The 23,408-nt window shown below is 37.1% G+C and overlaps 1 long non-coding RNA gene across 1 annotated transcript in view; it reads left to right on the top strand.

The window, feature by feature from the left end:
* The first annotated feature begins 250 nt into the window (after nt 1-250).
* The window catches only part of LOC134731194 (uncharacterized), a 48,463-nt gene continuing 25,305 nt past the window's right edge, over nt 251-23,408 (top strand). The window contains exon 1 of the long non-coding RNA XR_010113347.1: nt 251-318. This is a non-coding gene — a long non-coding RNA (uncharacterized LOC134731194). The remainder of the gene's footprint in view (nt 319-23,408) is intronic.

Below are 23,408 nucleotides of genomic sequence, written 5' to 3'. Positions count from 1 at the left end.
GTGGAAGCTAATTATAATTATATTTTCACTGCTTTTACAACCTCCCTTTCAGCTACAGGTGGCATTCTGGCCAGTCTGGCCGATGATCTGTTAAGTGGAATTCTGCCAGGAAGACTCCAGGAAAAATAAAAGAGAAAAACATGGCAGATGGAACCCTTCACCCATCCTCCTTTTTCCTTTTTCTAACCTTTGTCTAACGTCAGAGCTGCCAGCAGTCCCTGTATAAGCATGGGTAAAAGAGTAAAGAATCATCACTCCTGATACTGGTGAGCCACTGAACCAACACCGGCCACTGACTACCTCCAGATTTCTTTTTATGTGAGTAAAATAAATGCCTACTTGTGCAAGCCATTTTAAACAAGTTTCCTGTTGCTTGAACTTGGACATCTTTCTGACAACATTTCCATGATAACCATGTTTTTATATTGTTGAAATAGATACTACTTGGTCACCACGTATTTTAAATACAATATTGTATTTATTCTGCTAATATATTATTTAAGTTTTTTGCACCTGTATTCATTGGTGAGCGAGGTCCATAATCTTCCCATTAAATGCTTTTTTGTCTAGTTTTGATAGACTCATAACAGTGGATGGGCAGCTTTTCTTCTCAGTCTAATTTCTGGAATAATTCGTATAAAGCTTATGTGTCAATATTAAAGACACCTGTCTGGGTCTGATACTTTCTTTTGGTGAATAAAGTTCTCATTGTTAATTTAGGTTCTTCACTTATTAGATGTACATTACAATAATCTGTTTCTTCTTGATTTAACTTTGGTAATAACTCATGTTTTTTTTTAAGTAAATTATCTGCTTTATGTAAGATTGCAATAGTACTGGAATAGAGTTGCTCATATTTTCTTATGGTCTTACCATCTTCAATGCATCTAAAGTTATCCTCTTTTTTCATTCCTAATATTGTTTGTCTATGTACTGTTTCTTTTCCCCATGATCAATCTTGTCAGTTTATATATTGCATTAGTCTTTACAAAGACTCAGCTTTTAACTTTCATTTCTTCTCTTCTTTTTTGTTTTCTATGTTATTATTTTCTGCACTTACTGTTTCTTTCCATTTACTTCAAGTGTGCAATATTGTTTTCATCTACCTCCTTGAGCTGATTGCTTTACTCATTTTCAATATTTCCTGTTTTAAAATGTGTGCATTTAAGACTACAATATTCCCTTTAAGTCCTTTTCTAGTTGCATTCTGACAGTTTAGATATGTAGTGATTTCACTGTCATTCAGTTCCAAGCATGTCACAAATTCCCTTAAGATGTCTATATTAACCCATGAATTATTTACAAGAAGGACTTTGTGTTTCCAACTATTTGGGATTCTTCCTTCTTTTTATAGTTGATTGTTGATGTTTTTGCATCATACAGTGTGGACTACAGGATAATGATTCTTCAGTATCTGTTGAGATTCCTTTGCCAAGGATACTACTCAATTTTTGTATGTACGAGTGGTCTCAAGAAGAAAACATATTCTCCGTTGAGTACAGGATTACATATGTCAATCAGATCAAAGTTGTTGGTTGTGTTGTTTGCATTTTCTATATGCCTAATTGATTTTTGTTCACTCCGCTTACCAATTTCTAGAGGGTATAATTCAAACATCTTTATTATGATACTGTATTTGTCTAGTTCTTTCTTTATGTATTTTGAAACTGTATTTTTAGAGCACTCAGAAACAAGATGGTTCTATCTCTATTGTTAAAAAGAATTTAATGATCAAAAAAGATCATCTTCATTTTCTTCCTGAAAGTCTATTTTATCCAATGATAATATAATAGTACCAGACTGCTTTTTTAAGTGTATTTTTAAAAGTGTAAGCTGTAAAAATCCGAACATTTTATTAAAAGACAGTGTGTGCATAATGTAAGTTTCCGCCCTACTCGTGTCCCCTTTCCCTTGGTTTCCCTTCTCAGAAGTAAACTGTTGTGTTTGTATGTACCCTTTTGCAAATATTCTAAGAGTTTTTAATTTCAATGAAAATGTAATTATATTGGAGTTTTTGTGAATTTATCTGTTCATTTTTCAGAAGTGCTAATTCTTTTGTTTGCTGCATTTACTGGCTCTATGATACTTTCATTTCATTAAAAAAATTTTATTGTGAGCTCATCTTTTTACGGGATTCTTGTTGCTTGATTTTGTAAGTAGAAATCTGTGAGTACTGTGTTGTAAAAGTGTTTCTAAAGAACTAATCACAAATGACAAGGTATTTGTGACTGCCATGGTCTCAGGAAAGCTCTCTTAGAAATCTTTTCCTTCAACAAGCATTTTCTACTAGAATGTTGCTGTCCTCAACTTCTGACCCTCTACCTGTCACTTTGATCTTGCCAAAAAGAAGGGTCTTAAATTCTACTTAAATGATAATTAAACTGGGCATAGAGTTCTAGGTTCATAGCTATTTTCCTTTAGTACTTTGAATATATTATTCCACTGTCCCCTATTGAATTTACCCTTCAGAAACTTTTTTTTTTTTTTGGCAAAACAAAAATCTCCTAATTTCCCTATTTTTTTTTTTTTTTTTTTTTTTTTTTTTTTTTTGACAGGGTCTTCCTCTGTCACCCAGGCTGCAGTGCAGTGGCACAATCTTGGCTCACAGCAGTCTCGACCTCCTGGGCTCAAGCAATCCTCCCACCTCAGCCTTCCAAGTAGCTGGGACTACAGGTGCACACAACCACGCCTGGCTAATTTTTTGTATTTTTGGTAGAGTTGGGGTTTAGCCATGTTGGCCAGGCTGGTCTTGAACTCCTGAGCTCAGGCGATCCACCCTCCTTAGCCTCCCAAAGTGCTGAGATTACAGGAGCCTATGTTATCTTTTCTGAATCTCAGAGTCTCTCAAAATCCTCTAAATGCTAAGATCTTTGAGTCTATGATTGACAAAACTATATTTTTAACAGATGTACAAAATTAGTTGGGAAGCAATAATATTATCATTTTCCAAGCCAGTTTAGAGACTCCACTTTCAGCACCTAGGGACTGTATCTCACTTTTTTAAAAAAGTAGCAATGGTGCCAACATCTTGGTCTTTTTAGAAGTTTTTCAAGTTGCAGTCAGGAAAAGCTCTTATCAATAAGATAGATGGTCAAGTTGTGTTCAAAGATGACTGCAAAGTACTGAAACATTATTTTGTGAGCTCCATAAATAGTCTCCAAGGACATGACTTAAAGATAACTTCAAAAAATATTCTAAACAATGGCATAACTATTAGAAGAAGCATATAAATTCTCATTTGGTGAGCTAGTTCTTTGTTAGGCAAGCATTGTCCTATAGTAACAGGATTTGATAACATTAGTTTCAACATTGATAACAAGCTGTAACAGTCAGACAGTTTATACTCCAACTTCATCATATGTATGTCCTTGGGCAGATCATTAAACTTGTTGATATTAGTTTCTTATATAGTAAAATGAGAATAATTATACTTAGAGTTTGTGCCTGAAAATACCTTAAGGAATTCATTATGAGAAATAAGTGGAATCCCTAAAAATTTCAAAAAATTAAATTTTATGTATTCTGAATGCTAACATTGACTTATCCCAAAAGAACACCAAAACCCATAACAATGGACATAATTTCTTTGATAGTTAATATTGATTAGCATTATACAACTAACAAGTTATTACTTTCATCAATTGTTTAAAATTTTGCCATTTTTTCTAGTTAAATTCTTTCATAGCCGTTGTACACTATATTCATAAGATTGCACTCATACAAAACACACATAGTAATGTTTAAGTAATTCACATTTAATGCATAAAAAATAAACAAAGGCATAGCTGTACAAAAAGAAATTATGAACCAAATTATGTTATGGATTTATGGAATTGCCTGGGATACTAAACCAGAGCTTTCTGGAAGGAGAACTTCATGTGATCCAACTTTAGAAGAGTACAGATGTGATGGCAGCTCCCCTTCCATCCCTCAGCACTTTGTGAGCTATGCAGCATTCAGGTCAGTCTTTGTCAATGCAAATAACATACATACTTCACATACTAGAGCAAGGATATTAAATGAAATGGACCCAGAAGTTGAGATATTATACATCCCAAATGGGCTTATCTCTGGGTACACCCATAATGAGATAAATACTATATTTAGCTACTATATTTAGCACATGCCTAACACATAGAAAGTGTTCAATAAATAACAATGGTGTTATCATATTGCCATGGTTTTACTAACACATCTTTCCTATTATTCTAGTCAAGTTTTTATATTTGATTCTATAAAACACCTCGTTTTTTATACCTTGTCGCTTACAATTGAGTTCATGTTTAAATGGTTCTTATTCTGTTTTCCTAATGAATTTTTAATTTTATTTCTATCTTCTTCTACATGTTCCCATCTCCATCACTCCATGAAAAAAAATCTATCTGGAAGGATGAGTAATTGGCTTGTGGCTTCAGCAAGAGTCAATATGTCATTAAGTGCTTACATTTCCAAAAGAAGATACATCAGTAAGAAGTTAAAAGACAATATTTTGTAGAATGAAAGTTTACTGCTTAAGAAATTTTCTTTGATGGCTTGAGTTTTTCTCTAGAGAAAAAGTAGTCAAAACTCATTATATTTACAACAGATTTATAGTTGTTGCCATATTCAAATTTTCTCTCCAAGGTTTCTTTAACATGATTTTCTCTTCTTTAAGTGACCTTTGTCCCAAAACTCAGAGCCAGCATATAATGAGCATGAGACCCTGTTGTCAGTGGAAACTGTGACAAAGCAGCGTCAGAGATTTTAATGAGAAGAGAAAATACCAGGAGAAAAAAATAAGGGTAGAGTCCAATGTTCATTTAGATCAAATTAAGTAAAAATATTTACCTTAAGAGCAGTGCAGGATCAAATCTTCATTTCCCTGGTACAAGAGCTACTCTTTAAACATGCCTGAGTCAAATCACATGGAAATGAGAACAATAACTCTTTTTATTCTTCTGCCTCTCCAATCTACCAAACAGAATAATGAATAAGCCACCAAGTGCCACCAACGGTGCATGCTTCGTGATTTTTACATACAGGCACCATTCTTCTTTAAGGGAGCAAATTCAGGCTGATTCACTGGTAAATCACATGTTGATGATTTTGGCTTTGCATGTTGGATTTTAACATTTGGGTGCTGCCACCAGACACATGCTGTCTGATATAGAGCAGCCACAGGTGTCACAAGGTGAACTAAAAGCATATGAGCGTCACTAAGAAAACACACATGTGTCTTTGCTTTCTTAGGGAACCCATCTGCAAAACTTCACTCTTCAATCTTCCTTTTTGCTCAGCGGTGAGAACATAGGCACTAGAATCTTTCTAAAACAATCTTCAGAATATAACTTTCCCCCAGGGACAAGTGGCCCTGGATATTAACCAGAGCTTTAAATTAAACGTAATTGATGATGGTAGTGAATAGGAAAAAATACAGATTTGCCTATAAAGAACAAATAATATTCCTGTTTTCAAACACCCCAACTTTTTAAAAAGAACCATTCCTTACTATATCTTATTCATATGCGTGGAAAACTTTTTTTAAGTTTAAAATAAGGGAATAATACATATTTTATTATTGTGTTGGTTTAGATGATTTATGTTCAAAATATGTTAAAATGATGTTTTTAAAGCTGCTGGTAATTTCTAAAAGGTCACAGAGAGATATATACAAAAAGATAAAATTTGCCACTAGGGAATTAGTACATCAAAAAGGAAACTGTATACATTCAGTTATTTTTAAGACACAATCACTGTCTCAATTGAATTACCTGGTGATTAACAGAAAAATATTTTAGAGGGCAGATAAGGCAGTCTTGATACTGATTGCATCAAGCAGATTGTTAAAGAGGTGGGAGATAAAAGTGAATATGGAGTTTCAACATTGTGACCATAACGTTTGATAGTCAGATAAGACTGTCCACTCTACAGGAAGTGAAATACAACAAAGCATGATTAGATCACAATGTTCAAGGAGAGATCTCACTTTTGTTTTTTTTATGATGCAAGAATAAAAGCATTGTTTGCTCTCTCAGATGATAGGCACTTCACTAAGTGTGAAAATAAAGAACTAAAGCTGAGTCTACTTTTATGTCTTACCTAATTTCTTCCATGGTATGTGAAAACAAATCAAGAGAGACTGAAAAAGCTATAACTTTACTCATGTATTTTGTAAACATTTAACAATTTACAAAATCTTTTTATAATCATCAACTGGTTTGATTCTCATCACAACGCTGATAGATAAAATGGCTAAGATTATTATTATTTCCACTTTATAAAATGAGGAAAACTGCTTAAAGAGGTTAGGTGATTTGTCCAAAATCAAGTTATCAGTGTTTGAGCCAAGACTCTGACTTTGTCTTGTAAATGTGCAGCAAGGACCTTTTCTCCACCAACTCACATTCTCTTTTCTTTTTCTTCCTCACTTGACTCAGTTTTTTTTTTTTCTTTTTTGCTTGTTTTTGTTTTTTTCTTTTTTGAGATGGAGTCTTGCTCTGTTGCCCAGGATAAGGCTAAAATGCAGTGGCATGATCTCGGCTTACAGCAACCTTCACCTCCTAGGTTCAAGCGATTCTCCTGCCTCAGCCTCTCGAGTAGCTGGGATTACAGGTGCCCGCCACTGTGTCAGGCTGATTTGTTTTGTTTTGTTTTGTTTTGTTTTGTTTTGTATTTTTAGTAGAAATGGGGTTTCACCATCTTGGCCAGGCTGGTCTCGAACTCCTGACCTCGTGATCCACCTGCCTCAGCCTCCCAAAGTGCTGGGATTACAGGCCTGAGCCACTATGCCCAGCCTTGACTCAGTTTTTGACTCAATCACTGTGGTGATCATCAAGTCCTATGTTAGCAAACAAATTTTTTTATTGCAGCAGATTCAGGAAGCTTTTAGCCAATATAACTAATGTCAGTCTGGTTTAAGATTTACATCAAAGGAATAGTAAAAACTTCTCTTTCCCATTCCTATTTTTGTCTCGGACAAGCATATATCCGATGTATGTGATAATTTGTGATATGTACGTATGGTCTGGCAAGAAAAGCATCAAATGTGCTGTCATTTGTGCACTATAGAAAAACAATTGGAAATACTTATGATAGTCCTTTGCAAAATATAGCAAATTCCTTATTTCCTGATGAAGTCTGCTTTAGAGTAACATCTTGACTATGCTATAGGCCTAATAACCACACAGCAAAAAAGACAAGAGAGAGGAAAGGAGGATCTTTGAATTTCTCTATGCTCTAATTATCATGTTGGGAAATCAGGATGTCGCTTTCTTGTTTTCTTTGTTTGTTTTAGCTTAACAATGCATTTAAATGAAAATCCATTAAATAAACCAATTTTATAGCAGAAATAACAGCATTTCTTCAGCAGAGTTCATGATCTTATTAGTCAAGACACACAAGATCTCACTTTTTATAAACAAACTGTATCAGCCTGCAGAGAGATAGAAATGAATGATGCAAATTCATAGCACATAGTTGTGGGAGAATAGTTAAGGGCAATTTATTCCCACAGTTTCTTTTCAAATAAATTCCCATTATTTATGTAAATACCCAAGAGGCAAGGTTAGTTGATAAGTTACAGAGCGGGAACCACTTCTCCTCCAATCAAAATGGGAAGGCATTTCTGAAGCCCTGAATGACATGGGGTTGCATTAGGTAATTGAAGAATTGATAAGCAGAGAGCCCTGGCAGATAAATTGTAAAGGTTTGGTGCACTTTCATTTGTTTGTGATAAAGTCTAAAGCAAAGATGTTGTGGAAATGGAAATAATCAAGATAACAATAATGAAAATAGCTAATGTGTACAGAGCACCTGCTCTGGGTCAGAAACTGGGCTTTCAGAGGAAGCACCTACATGAATTATATAATTATTCACTGCATGGATTAGGGTATTGAGGCTTAGCAAGGTGAGGTGACTTTCAAGATCACAGTGGTAAATGATTTAGCTCAAGCTTGTCCAACCCATAGCCAGCAGGCCACATGCAGCCCAGGACAGCTTTGAATGTGGCCCAACAGAAATTTGTAAACTTTCTTGAAACATTATGAGATTTTTTTTTTTTTGCAATTTTTTAAGCTTATCAGCTATTGTTAGTGTTAGTGTATTTTATATGTGGCACAAGGCAAATCTTCTCCTAATGTAGCCCAGGGAACCAAAAGACTGGACACCCTTAGTTTAGCTGTAGTCCCAACCCAGCTCAGGGAAGAGCTTTAGAGGAAAAATCAGGTGCTCTGGCTCCAGTTTTAGCTCCTTTGCTAATTCTATGGTTTGGATAATTCACATGACTTTCATGCACTTTAGTTGCCTCACTGCTAATATTATAAGCTCAGTAATTCCTAATCTGTAGTAGACAAACTCCTGAGGTGGGGAAGGAGCAAGCAATGTGCTTGGAGTTCATTGCAAGTGATCCACTGACTAAATAAATCATGTGTTTTGCTTATATATGTGTTCCTATTTTACAGGTGTGTAGGTTTGTTTTGGGGATATCAAAATAAACTTAAAAATTATTTCTGGATTCATAGATTCATTGTCATGATTATGTTCTCAAACAATAAACTAAAAAAGCTTATTATTAAGTTGGGACTCTCAAAAATATTTTTACATCAAAATTGGGCCTCTGTTTCTTCAAAGGTAAGAAATCATAAGTCAAGGTCATATCTCAAAACCCTTCCAGTTGTAAATTTCAATGATTACAAGAGACAATTTAAATGACTTATTAATTTTTAAAAGTTGCAGGAGCAATGCATTTAGATTACCTTTTCCCCAGTCATACAATGTATTTATGTGTTGCTTTTTTTTTTTCCTGGCAGAAATAGTGACTGCCCTGAATGTTTTGTTGAGATAGTCATTGAAAAGCAGAAGCTGGTAGATTTAGCAATGGCTGTTCCTTTGAAGTCTGAAGTCTCAGTGATTCTTCTCATAAATTGTCAATTTCCTATTGAAATTGGTGATCAGTTTGGTAAACCTTAGGAACTCTTAGATTTTTTCTAGGTTAGATGCTTGAAGACCATTGATAGTTAAATCAGAAATCAGCCATGTTGTGTTTCAGTAGATGGAAATCCTCTCATTCTGCCCACTGAGAATAGTGTGGATGATTTTTAACTACTTCAAATGGGTAAGGGCGGCACCTACAGTCCTGATGATTGTAGAAACAACTGCTACTGGAATGTTGTCCTTGAAGGTTTCAGATGGCTGTTCCAACCACGTTGGTGGCCTTTCTTGGGAATAAGTTGCACAATTCTCCTTTTGTTCATATGATACAAAACAAGCTAATTCTAATCAGGCATCTAACCTCCGCTTGCTCATGGTGGGATAGCAAATGGTTACAAAACTTCTCAGGACAAATTGGACATGTGGATGAAAATATTTGACTCAGCAGTTTTTCTCCTAAGAATTTGTCACACATGCCAAAAAATCATGTATTTACAAAGTATTTACAGTTAAAGATGTTTACCTTCCTGTTACTTATGAGAAATTGAAAATGATATAAATGGACAAAAATAGAGGTTTGATTACCTAAACTATGTTACATCTGTGTAGAAATACTGTATAGCTATTACAAATTTTTGTAGAACAAATGTAATGACAATAAAAGATACGAAGTTAATAAAGGCAAGTAGGTTACAGATATGTATGTAAAGTATGATTTCCCTGAAATTTTAAACTTGTTTAAAAACGTATTGATGATTTTGTTTGCTTTGATTTTTTTACAATATAAAACCTGACATGGCATTTGAAAGTAGAGCTTAGGGTATATCATAGGCTGCTGCTTCTTCTTTTTTTTTTTTTTTTGAGATGAAGTCTCGCTCTGTTGCCCAGGCTGGAGTGCAATGGTGCCATCTCAGCTCACTGCAACCTCCGCGTCCTGGGTTCAAGCGATTCTCTTGTCTCAGCCTCCCAAGTAACTGGGATTATAGGCGCCTGCCACTATGTTTGGTTAATTTTTTTGTATTTTTAGTAGGGACAGGTTTTCACCATGTTGGCCAGGCTGGTCTCAAAATCCTGACTTCAGGTGATCCACCTGCCTTGGCCTCCCAAAGTGCTGGGATCACAGGCATGAGTCACCACACCCGGCCTAGGCTTCTTTTTTCCTTCCTTCCTTCCTTCCTTCCTTCCTTCCTTCCTTCCTTCCTTCCTTCCTTCCTTCCTTCCTTCCTTCCTTCCTTCCCTCCCTCCCTCCCTCCCTCCCTCTTTCTTTCTTTCTTTCTTTCTTTCTTTCTTTCTTTCTTTCTTTCTTTCTTTCTTTCTTTCTTTCTTTCTTTCTTTCTTACTCTGGGACTTGTAGTTAGAGTGTCTGCCTGGAAACTTTTCTCTCCTGTTGTTATGTTACTGGTTAACAGATCTCTTCTCTAAGCACCTTTCAGAGACCCCCACTCGGACTCAATCAGGTTATTCTGTTTTATTGTGGTCACAGCCATGTGAAGTTACCTTATTCACTTTTTTGTACATTTAATTATCATTTGTTTCTCTCAAAAGAATGTAATATCCATGAGAATTGAGGCCTGTCCACCCTATTTCCTGCTATGTCCCTGACACTTGGAACCATGACACATAATAGGTGCTCAGTATTTGTCAAATGAATGATTTCATAAGTGTATGAATCACATTTCTGTCTTTTCTGGTGGGCCTTTGGGATTCTTTGATTCTCACTTAGGGAGAAATCATGATATCTTGATATTCATCAGAAATAAGTGTATCTACCAATAACTGTCAAACACTTCCAGTCACCTCTGTTATCTCTGTTATTCACTTGACAATCATTAATTGAGTCTCTACCATGTGCTTATGATTATGCTAGGAGCAGACAGAGATATGAAATAAGAATTAGATGAGTTTTTGGCTCTCAGGAGGCCCATGGTTAATGGGACATACAGATATACAACATATGGTGGGATGGATCACTAACATATGGTGAGATAAGAAGAAAGAAAGGGGTCAGCAGGATGCTATGAGAACAAAGTAGGAGAAGTGATGAAACACCTTGCCAATGTGGAAGACTTCATGGAGGTGAGCTGGAAAGATATTCCAGGCAGAGGGAAGGGGATGTGTTTTGTCATCATGCCATGTTCCCAGAAGAATGAGCAGCTCAGTGTGATAGACGTAGGTGAAGAGATGAGGCTGGCTGTTCAGGCAAAAGACTTATTGAGGCCATCCCTGTGCCAAGCTAAGTAGCGTAGCCTTTATAATAGGGAATGACAAAGAGTTCTAAGCATGAAGATTTCACAACAGGTAAAGCTCATTTAAAATTAGTAGGAGTTTCAATTACTTGGGAAAGAATATTCTGCATTTAGTGGGCATTATCCTTGATTCTTTCTCTTTTCTTACACCTATATGCCACATATAATGACTAAGCCCTATAACTTGAGCTCCAACATATATCTCTAATAGTCTTATCTATTTCCTTTCATCTTAATTCCCTCTGTTAAGGCAATAATACCTCTTGCCTGGACTATTGCAGTAGTGTCCTAGTTGGTCTTCTCATTTAAATCTTGTTTCTCTTCAATCTATTGTCCACATGGCAGCCAGGGTCATCTTCTAAAATCACGAACAAAAGCATGCCACTCCCCTGCTTAAAACACCACCCACTGCCCTTTGTATAAAATTCAAACTCCCTCAAATGGGGAGGGATCCAGCCTCTGCTGATTATTCCAGTCTATTTTGAATCTCTCCATTACCCAATAGAGAATAGCCAAGTTTGGCCTCCTTTCCATGCCTCAAATACACCAAACTTTTCCTGGCCATAAAGTCTTTACAAGGTGTTTCATCTGCCTGAAATGCTTTTTCACCTACTTCACCTAGTTGGCTCTTCGTCATTTTCAGCTAACAGCTTAAACTTTATCACATTCCCGAATTACTCCATCAAAGTAGGTTCCCCGCTCCTGTGGTAGCCAGCCTCCAAGGTGGTCCTCAGTGATCCCCACCTCCTGGTATTCATGCCGTTATTTAGTCCCCGTATCAGTGTCCAAGGGCTGTCATAACAAGTTACCACAAACCAAATGGCTCAAAACAACAGAAATTTATTTTATCACAGTTCTGGAAGCTAGAAGCGCAAAATAAAAGTGTTGGCAAGACCATACTTCCTCCAATGGCTCTAGGGAAGAGTTCTTCCTTGCCGCTTGTAGCCGATGGCCGCCTACAATCCTTGACACTCTTTGGTTGGTAGATGCATGACTGTAGTCTCTGCCTCTATGTTCACATGGCTCTCTTCCCTGTGTGTCTGTCTCCAAGTCTCTCTCTTCTTATAAGAACACCAACCACTGGACTTCAGGCTCACCATATCCAGTATGACCTCATCTTAACTTGATTATGTCTGCAAACACTTTGTTTCCAAATAAGATCACATTCACAGGTGCTGGGGAGAAACCTCCTGTCAACAACTGGCACCAACTTGCTAGTCACATAAGTGAGCCATCCAAGTTGATCCTCCAACTTTTAGTAAGCCTTCAGTTGATGGTGGCTCAAACCATCATCTTCACTGCAACTTCCTAATAGATCTTGAGCCAGAATCATCAACCAAAGCAAGTTCTGAATTCCTGGCCCATAGAAACTTTGATATAATAAATGCTTATTCTTTTAAGCCACAGCAGTGGAAAATTAATACACCTCTTATTTTCTGTTTTATGCTCATTATAAAACATGTATTTAATAAATATTGGCTATTATTATTGTTAAATTATTTAGAAAAAAATATCTTAGGTATCATATCATTTAAATCTATTTATGATTCATCCTTCCTCAGTTATAACTGCAAAATACGATAATGTCTAAAGGCCCCTAGAAAGAAATAACTTTCTTGCTAGATTAGTAAAAGAAGACCTACCACTCATTACAAAGAAACAAACCACAGACACACACACAAAATTGAATGAATCTCAAAAACGCTCAGCAACACAAGCCAGACACAAAAGAGCACATGCTACATGAGTCTATTTATATAAAACTCTAGAAAGAGACACGTCTAATGTAGAGGGACAGAAAGCAGATCAGTGCTTACTTGGAGCCGTGGGTGAAGGGGTAGATTGGCTGCAAGGAGGTACAAGAGAACCTTTCAAGGTGACAGAGATGTTCCATACATTGATTGGTGTGGTCATATGAGTGTACACATTTTCCCAAACTCATCAAACTGTGTCCTTAAAATGCATGCATTTATAATATGTAAATTATATCTCAATTCAGTTGATAAAAAAGTACAATTTTTTTGATCGTTCATTGAACCAAGTGCTTTACATAATTATCTACAGTAAAAGAGCAATAGCCTCATTTTTGGAAAATGGAAATTGAACCTCAGATTAAATGACTTCTTCAAAGCCACACAGTCTTAGGTCCAAACATTTTGCTTGTTTAAAAATGCTTTATTAAAGTTAAAAAAATTATATGTTATCTAATTCAGGAACGGCAAACATCTAATATTTTCAGGAGCTTAGTATTAAAAGTATATAGGAGGGGGCCAGAGATAAAGCAATAGTGGAAAGTTGGGACTTTTTTTTCCTTGGAAGTTGAGGGACTAGCCAAATAAATCATGTCCCAGAGTCACAGTCAACCTTTGAATATTCTACAGGTATGGAACCTGAAACTAAAGAGATTAATTAACTTGCCTGTGGTCACCCAGCTACCAAATAGCAGATCTCTTGGGGAGAGAACCAAGTTGATGTAGGTGAAATAGGAAAAAAGATGAAAAGTAGAAAGTCAAATACTTAAAACCCCACTACATAAGAGATGATTACACTTATGTATTTATTTAATTCAAAAATTTGGTAGAATACATAGTGTAGCTCATCTGAGTTTTCATGACTGACTCATTTTCCTGTTCATTTTTCATTTCTCAAAGTATTTATTGAGCCATCATTGCATGCAGAGTAGTAGGCTTGGAGACCTACCATCCAGTGTGCTAAGTGTACCATCCTCCTTGAGTTATCCACCTCAGCTCCCATGAGCATCAGCAAGTCAAGCAACTGTTTTTATGACTTTTGTCCCGACTGTACATGTACATGTCCACTTTCCTTGTCCCCAATTATCTATAATACACACTTTAGACTTTATTATATCCCTGTATAATGCTGTCTGGTCCAATAATTGTTTTAAATGTGTATGTCTTAACTTCCAACGTAATTTATAAAGAACTTATCCATGTAACCAAATACCACCTGGACCCCAAAAACCATTGAAATAGAAATTAACAAAATGAGAAATTTCTGAGCAGTGTAAATGTAAATATTTTAAATGCCTTAATAGTCCCATAGCGCATAGCACAAGGTTAGGCACATGGAAAACTCTCCATCAATTCTTATCAATTGATTATCCTGGTGTCAGAAGATGTCTTAGGTTGTATTCCCCAGAAGCCCAACCTGAGATAAGGATTTGAGGGCAAGTAGTTAATTTGGGATGTGATTCCTGGAAGTGCTGATGCGGACATGAGGAAGTGAAACAAGGAAGGAAAGAAAGTGAAGACCAGGACTGTTCATTCCTGTGTGGGTAATTGGAGTTCAGTTCCACTGGGGACTTCTGGAAAAAGTCTGTTGAATACACCTTTGAGTTGTCTGGCCTGAGGGATATTTATCTACCAATTTCCATTCATCACTGGTTGAGAGCTGTTCTTTGGGCATTAATTTCCCAGGGCCTCCTGTGCAAGTGGAGCCTGCTGTAGTGGTCAGGGAAAGCACCTTCAGTAAGTACCAGGTGCCTCAGTAAGACTTCACTGGTGTGCACGGGAGTGAGGAGTTCTAACACGGCATGTCAGGGCACTAACAGCTTCTGCTACATAGCACATTTCAATCAAAGGAAACTTTTTTCATGGAAACATTTATTTAGTGCCAACATTGTGATATACTCTGGAATACAAAATAAATAAAACATGTTCCTTGTCTGCTAGGAACTTAGATCTGTTACTTCTCATTGAAGAACAAGGACAAAAGAAGAGAAAGAAGAAGGAAGAAGGAAGGGAAAATAGCCCAGCCTCCGTTCCCATTCAATCTATACTCTCTGATGAAAATTTGATGCTGCTCTGCCTACCAATTCATTATAGTCATCATTACTAAATAGCCATCATGTTTAATGGCTGGTAGTCACTACGAGAGTGGCATGGAGTCAGACAAGAGTTTAGAAGAGCGAGGAGGTATCTTTGTTCACCTCTGGTCCCTAGTGTGTTCCAGGCCTGCTTCATTGAAATTTCTGCATCAATATTTCATTAACTCATACCAAGCATGCAACATGACTTTCTGTGTAAATTAAACTAATATTTGAAATGAAGAAAAACAATCATGGGAGGGGTAGTCACTTACCACAAGGACTCTGCAAAGAAGTTACATGGAAAAGGCAGCTGTATTTTTGTGCTTTTGCCATGAAATGGAGCAGACAGTCTGTTCTGTAAAGTACTATAATTATAAAGCAATTTGCCACCTCTAATGGGAGGACTTTCTTTCATAAAATATTAACTAAATATAATATCGGTGCAATAGGTTAGAAACAGTCTTAGTTTCTCCATAAAAAGTCAATTTGTAACCACTGTGAATGTCTTCTTCAAGATGATGGTAACCAGAAACATCCTCTGTGCCCATTGTCACTTGGCCTTGAATTAAGCACAACACATTTCTCCTGTCCTCCCTCGCTAATTTGAGGCTAAGTGCTTTTCCCTGTAAACATGTTAATTTGCAATGCTGTTCTGTCTTCTCGCCGAGTACTTCTCAACGGAATGCACTGCTGTTGCCCAGGCAGTTTTGTTGTGATAATGGTGGCCCCAAAGTCTAAACTGTCAACAAATGAAAAAACTCAAAGCTAAGTTGAAGACACAGTTTGCAAAACTCAAACCCCTTTGTACTGTTGAATTACTTGTGTCTTTTGAAATCATGGAAAGAGATAGTTCTTCTTGTGAGATTGATGTTCTCCAGGCAGGGTTGTTGTCCAGACTGCAAATGCAGGCAGAGATGCCTGGAGTTACCAACTCAGATTTTGCAGGCAAAGGCAAAGGCTCTGGTTGCAAGGAGACAAACAAACAAACAAACAAAAACAACTTTTTAAAATTTTCTTTTCTACTTACATATTTCCTTATATTCAGGAACTGTTTTTCCTATGCAGCTTGGTTATTATCCTTTTCCATCCGGAGGTAGCAAACCCTCTGTAACTATTAGCCAATTTGTTTTCTAGGGAAAAGAGGCAATCCAAAGTGAAAAGTGAAGAAGTTTGTCTCCCAGTATTATTTCAAGCCACTGTGTTATTCTTCACTGACTTCTCAAATTGGAGAGAGAAAAAACACACCAAAAACAAAACAAAACAAAACAAAACAAAACAAAAATCAAATCCCCAAACACTATTGTTTTTAAAACCATCTTCATTAGACATAACATATAGAAAATCCATATTTGCTTATTTGGAAATTGCCTAAGGGCTGCATCAATTTCCATACATTCCTTTGTTGATCTACAAGTCTTAAATGGATCATCAAACTCTATTAATTGTAGTCAGCAAAATCCTTTTAGTTTTCTCATTCTTAGGAGTCTTGAAATTTAGCCAGAAAGTTTTCAAAGAGGATATTTGTTATAGTAAGACCCAGGAACAGAAACATTTATTAGATAAATTCTGAATGAAAGCTGGAAGTAGAACTCTGGCCCTATGTTCCCCTCCAGGGATGTGAATATTTTGCTATAGGTTGGTTGACAGTTGCTATATGTTCTGAATGAATGAATGAGTCCATGAATTTAATCAAATATTCATATTTAAATCTTGGAATTTTTTAAAGCATGTTGCAAACTGGTATTATAGCATAATCTAATATTTAATATATATTTTGTGTATTTAATTATTATTATATTGAACATATTTTTCTTTACTATATACGCCACAAATGTTTATTTATGTCTATGTGTGTGTGTGTGTGTGTGTGTGTGTGTGTGTGTGTGTGTATCTATATATAGTGAAAAAAAAGTCTAGAGGGGTATACAGAAATATACAACATGATAAAAGTGATTCTTTCTGGGAGATGGGATTCAGTGGTGGGCTTCCTTTTAGATGTGAAAATGGAAAAAAAATTTAGTTGTGAACTATTTCAGATCGCCAGGAATAGAATACAGACCACCATAAGAAACACTCACAGACCACCTCTCAGCTTTATCAAATCTTAACATTATGTCATATTTTGTGTCATGTCATTTTTTAAAAGGAAATTAACATTTCAGACATAATAAAGACTCTTCATTTTTTCACATCGTGTGTTTCTATAATATTTGAATTTTAAGTAATAAACATATTTATGATCAGCAAAAAAGCAGTAACAACTTTAAAATACATGTCAGCCAGGTCAAACTGAAGAGAAGAGGGTTCTCTCTCTTTCCAAAAACTTTTTCCAAATCTGTTAACAAGAAGTAAGTGATCTTATTTCCGCCTGTCTTTCGGCTCACAGCTGTCTGGCAATTGCAAGTGGCAGGTTGGGACTGAAGAAACACAATGTCATCTTAGGTGCTGGTGGGTTGGCAAGCCACATGTTCCGATTTATCCCTGTCAGCTGCAGGCCCTATTAACTATTTTTAATGAATCACCACTGCTTTTACTTTTGCCATCAGCCATGACCTTCACCATTTAGAAACACATGGTCTCTCATAAACGATAGCCCACGACATATAAACTTGAGAAGGATTCTATCACAGCTCAAACTACAATATCTATCACTAAAACAAACGGCTCATTCTAGCTGAAGAGACACTCATATATATCACGGAACCAACCTTCCATATTTTGAAATTTACTGCCCCATGTTGGCTGATTTTTTTTAAGGAGGCCAGGCAACCTTGCTCACTTAATACTTTTGATAAACTTCTGCTGACAAGGAGTGTGATTAATGATGGTTAAAAGAATTGAATCAAGAGTAGAAAAGACAGAGCCAAAAAAGCAGACTGCTGGGCTGATGGAAACTAACGTCTCTACAGAAATATATGATGGACCCTCCTTTTTTACCATGCCAAGTAATTACTCGCACAGGCCTGTTGTAATAATTCCTATTACAGCCAAAACGGAAAAGTCAGTAACTCACCGCCCTGGGACAAGGTGAAGGCAAGGCCAGAGTAGCATGGATCAATATTTCATTTACTCACTGAGGTTAGCTTCTATCCCTGTATCAAATTCTTTTACAGAAAGCCATGAAAGAAATGAGGTTTGCTGCAAAACACCAATACAGAGGCCTTGTTTCCTTGGGGTGCTTATGAAGGAAGCAGAGCAACAAACCCTTTCAGGGAAACAATATGCACTCAAGGTCACTCATTACTTGCTACTGTTGGAAAATAAAGTGCCATTAGCCTGATATGAGTAATGTACATCAATCAGCTGCAGACCAGAAAAAGTAGGTTTTCAACTTGGTGGTGCTGCTAATAATGAATGATCCATTTGAACACTGTCTACACAATTTGACAATTGTGAAAAAATTTTCTCTTGACAGTGCATCATTTGTTTAAAAAAAAAATCCCATTAACATTTATCCCTGATTACCTCCTGCCTTAAAAAAAATACAAAAAAGGAAAGAAAAAGAACAGGGGAAAAAATGTCATAACAATTCCTCTGCCACCAAGAAGTTTTGTACTTTTCTTGCACTTAAATTATAGTTCAACTACAAAATACCCTATAAAACAAAAAATGAAATATATCTTATTGTTTCTTAACAGGTTTCCTTTTACAGAGCTTAAAACGTATGTATCCCATTCTACTCTAAGTATCCTCTGTTGCTTTCTTGGGAAAGGATTCAGTACTAACTAATTTTAGATCATATATGGATATACTGAACTAGGTTGTCCTTGATACTGAATTCTTTCAATTTCACCCTAAAATCAAATTTAAGTAGTCCCAACATCTATGAATCCTATGCTGAATGCAAAATCTAAATGTTTTTTTCTTACTACATTTATTGTTTTGTGTTTTGGGTTAGAATAGACCACAATGTTGCACTGATCTCTTTCTTAAGATTTTATAAGAACCTCTGTTTACAAAGAATATTTTCACTATGCCACACATTTCCATGCAGAATGGTGTTAGGGAAATATTCTTGTATTTGCTTTTTTTCCCCACATCTATATAATTTCCAAGTTGCTTTTCTTATAATTCCAGGAAGGAAGAAAACATAGAAAGACTGATTTGCTTGCTTAAAAACATAGTCTACTAGCAATAATAACTGGTAATCTTGAACATTTCTTACGGTTTGTGTTTTCAAAGCCATTCTCTACCAGATCTCCCTATTTTCATGCCATGGAATGAAGTTTAGATCAAGGGTAGGGAAGTCCTTGACTGTTATATGGGCCTTAGATCCATTCTCATCTCCAGAAAGCAAAGGTCAGCTGGGCTCAGAATTGATTCAGGCCAGCAGGACTTGCAGCATAGCCAGTCGACATCTTGGAAGTATTTTCAAGCATTTGGGGTCTGCAGATTTTCCTAAGAATTTTCACCCCTCCTCCACTCCACCCCTTAAACTTGGACCCCAGGAGTATTTCAAGGGAAATTCAATCCATATGTGCCTGATTCGTGTTCACTTAACTCATTGACATGTTGTTTTCCAAGAGCTGATTGATGTACAAGGAGTCTTCTGACCTTTTTTCCTGAACCTTGCAGAACTGCCATTCTTTGAGCTGGAAAATTGCCTTTTACTTGGGGTAAGTAGCACTTTTGAGAGTTGAAAGTTTTAAACTCAGCTTGAAACATAGTTCCCAAATCTGCGTGGGATTCTGGGTTTGACAAATGTGGCCTCAATACCTTTGTATAAAGTCCTTTCTTGCCTCATATTTTTTTTCATGTGTGACACCCGTAGCTAGAGAAAAAAAATACAAAGATTGTGATAACTTTCACAGCATCCAAGCAGGTATCTTTGGAAGTTGTAGCATCACTCCAATGGTTTAAGATGTCCAAGTCCATCTGTTCTCTTGAACCACCCTTCACCTGCCTTGATTTCTTTCATGTGGTCTCAACCCAAAGAACTTCCTTTGCCAAGTTTTAAATGTGTAATAAAGGCAGCAGCTGACTTTAAACCCTGCTTTGATTCTGTTGGGCAACATCTCAGCTTGTGTTAGGTTCCCTGGCAAAGTATTCCAGTAGACTTTCATAATACTGCCCCTTGGAACTCATCCTAAATTATGCCCCTAAATCATAAAAGTTATAAAGACAAGCTACTCCCTCTATCACTTCTGCTAAGTTAAGAGGGAGCTGTGATGGGGGCTGTGCCTCTGCCCATGGACAACTGTTAATTGATCTAGAATAGCTAGAATAAAACATGAAAGAATAGTCTGTTAGCTCTTCTAAAACTCTGGATAGAGAGGCTTAATTAGGGCATACAACAGAAATCTACAAACCCAAATGCCTATGGGAGCCAAACAAGAAGTGTAGATCGGTGAAGCCGATTGAGTGAGGACTGTTTTAAACGGAGAACCCACAGCTAAAGGAACAGCCAATGTCCAGACACAGCCACTGTAAATTGTTTCTGGCTTGGTGTTGCTAGGTCTCTTTGTTTTTCAAGAGAAGGTAGAAATCCCCTAATTGCAAATATTTGTGTCTAATTCACATATGGAAAGTCCTGTTTATCAGCCAAATTTAGCCTACCAACTACAAATATGTGCTATCCAAAGTTACAAAGGGAAAGAGGAATAACACCTAATATTTACTGGGCAATTGTTGTATGCTAGAAACTATGCTAAGTGCTTTATAGACATTATTTCATTTGCTTCTCACCATTTTCCTACCACATGGATATTATTACTTTTCTCAGTCATAGCAAGAGAAAACTAAGATTTGGTGTCTTTTTTAAGAAATACAGATTCTTGGGTCTTTCTCCCAGACCTACTAAATTAGAATCTCTAGGCATGAAACCCCAGGTGACTGGAATGTTCACCAATGCTGGAGAACCACTGCATCATGCTATGTCAAAAAACGTATGCACTGAGCTTTAGAAAGGATCTGGTGCAACTCCTCAGTTTATAAATGAGGCACTATCTCTCTCTCTCTTTTTTTTTTTTTTTTTGGACAATGTCTCACTCTTTCACCCTTCTAGCACCATCTTGGCTCACTGCAACCTCTGCCTCCCAGGCTCAAGTGATTCTCCCACCTCAGCTTCCCAAGTAGCTCGGACTACAGGCACGTGCCACCACACCTTGCTAATTTTTCTATTTTTTGTAGAGACAGGATCTTAATATGTTGCTCAGGCTGGTCTCGAACTCCTAGGCTCAAGTGAAAGTGATCGTACCACCTTGTCCTCCCAAAGTGCTGGGATTAAAGATGTGAGCCACCTGGCCTGGCCAAGAGAGAAACCAACTTGCTCAAGCTTAGACAATTGAGTCAGGACTAAGTTTGAGAGCATCTGTGATAACTTTCAGAGCATCTCTTCAAATATAAGAAGCCAAGCCTCTGGGAAATAATAGCAATACTAGTATCCCAGGTACCCATCTACTGAGGACCTATCCTGTACAGGCAGTAGACAATAATGGTAACATCCTCACTTCAGCTTCATAGAAACTCTAAAGCAGACATTATTGCCTTCATATTATAAACGAAGAAACAAGCTCAGAGGAATAAAACGGCTGTCAAGGTCATGCAAATGAAAGTAAAGAGTTAGGTCTGTTTTTAAATTCAAGTGTGTCTGCTTCTGAATCCAGAGCTCTTTTCATTATGCAACAAGGACAAATGCTGCTGGGTCCTTCACACTGAATGCTCATGGAACTGTAGCTATTAAGCAGAAGATATGGAGAGCACATTCAAGGAATCTCAAGATGATGATGATGGCGATGATAGTGGTGATAACTGGGAGAGGAGGAAGAAGAGGAGGAGCCATTGTCAGGAATCCTCAAATTGTCGAGAGGGAAATCGATTGGTAAAATCACTAATGAGGTGAATGACCTAGCGGCAGAGGCCACTCCTTCCACTTTGGAGATTGGCATCCTCATCTTCCAAGTGAAGGAGATTTTGATAGGTAATCTTTATGCTCATTTCCAGTTTGAAAAATCCGTAACTCTAAGTGGAGGAACAAGTTGAGTCATATGTATTTATGCAAACCTAAAAGGAGACATGAGTGCTTTGACCTGCCAAGGCAGTCCAGGCTGCTCATGCCACAGAACCAGCCCCAGGGGATCTGGCAATGCCACTGTGAGAAGACTTGCTTTTAGCCTTAGAATCCTCCACCAAACATCTGGAAAGAAAACTGCAGCTGAGGTCAGCTTATCAGGTCCCCTATCAAGGAGGCAGCCTCGTCTGGCCCTTGAGTGTGTCTTTTGACCCTCAGGCCTGGGGATTGGCTTCTATTGCTTTCTTTGGCCTTCTCTTCCTCCCAATCTCTATGCCACCATCCTCTCTTCAAATACAGGAAGTCAGCTCCTTCTGTGATGGAGTAAACATTCCATTCAAGGTCAAGGCAGTTGGACCTCTGCTGTACTTAGTTCAAGCTCCAGCCAAAGGCCAGACTCAATACCACAAATCACTGCCCAAATGACAACAAGGAGGCTCTTGTCCATTTGCTCCCCTTGTGAAAATGCTATTTCTAATGCCTAGCAATTTCATTAAGTCAGTTTCATTAGCCTGTGTTTCCTTAAGAGGTCTGCACTAAAGGCTGTCTTTGGCACCAGAAAGAACAGGTCCCTGCAACAATTACCTGAGTAATACATAGCTCCTCAGGGGTGTCTATGTGTTTACAAGTGGCTGTGCCTCAGGACAAACAGCCCTCTCAATATTCAAAAGCATTCTGAACAGAAAAGAGATCAAAGGCATTATAGAGGAAACATCTATCTCTGCCGAATGTATCAAGCTCTATGAATCTGTTCTTACACAATGTCAAAGCAGTTCAATATAAATGTAACTTGTCATAAAGTTATCTTTTGTGGAAAAGAAAAGTTGCCATTCAAAAACACATAAAGCCCCAGCTTGCCTGAAATGGTGCATACATACTACATCTTCAGAATCCTACAACTAAATCAAATCAGTGTGAGGCAAAAAGACTGAGTCTGAAAAGTTTAATTTCTGTGCCTACTGAATACCCAAATAAAGAGAGAGGGCTTTAATCTCTGCAAGCTTCTGCGTTTAAAGAGTAAAAGAGGTTTATTCGTCCCTCCCATTTTCTCAAAAGGCTATTTTGTTTTGGTTTTTAATAGTTCTGCTGCTAAGTGTGCACACAATACATAGAGTTCAAGAAGGAATTTCTGATCTCAAGTCTAGGATTTAAAATAGATGAAGAATTTCATTACATTGTTTGGATATTTCAGTTATTATAAGTTGTAAAAAAAATTCATTAAAAGATGGTTGATAATATTGAAAAACTGGAAACAACCTATGTGTCTATCTAGCAATAGAGGAACAACTAGATGAGCTATGGTGTAGCTATGTTATTTATCTAAACAGGGCAGAGAGCGGCCACAAACAAGTGTACAGGCTGTTTACTACACAACTCCATAGGGTACCACGTGCGAATGATGGCCCCATTGTGGCCA

This window comes from Pan paniscus, chromosome 9 (assembly GCF_029289425.2).
Source record: "Pan paniscus chromosome 9, NHGRI_mPanPan1-v2.0_pri, whole genome shotgun sequence".
NCBI lineage: Eukaryota > Metazoa > Chordata > Mammalia > Primates > Hominidae > Pan > Pan paniscus.
Note: the sequence above shows the minus strand (reverse complement) of the source record. Positions and strands in the feature narration are given on the sequence as shown.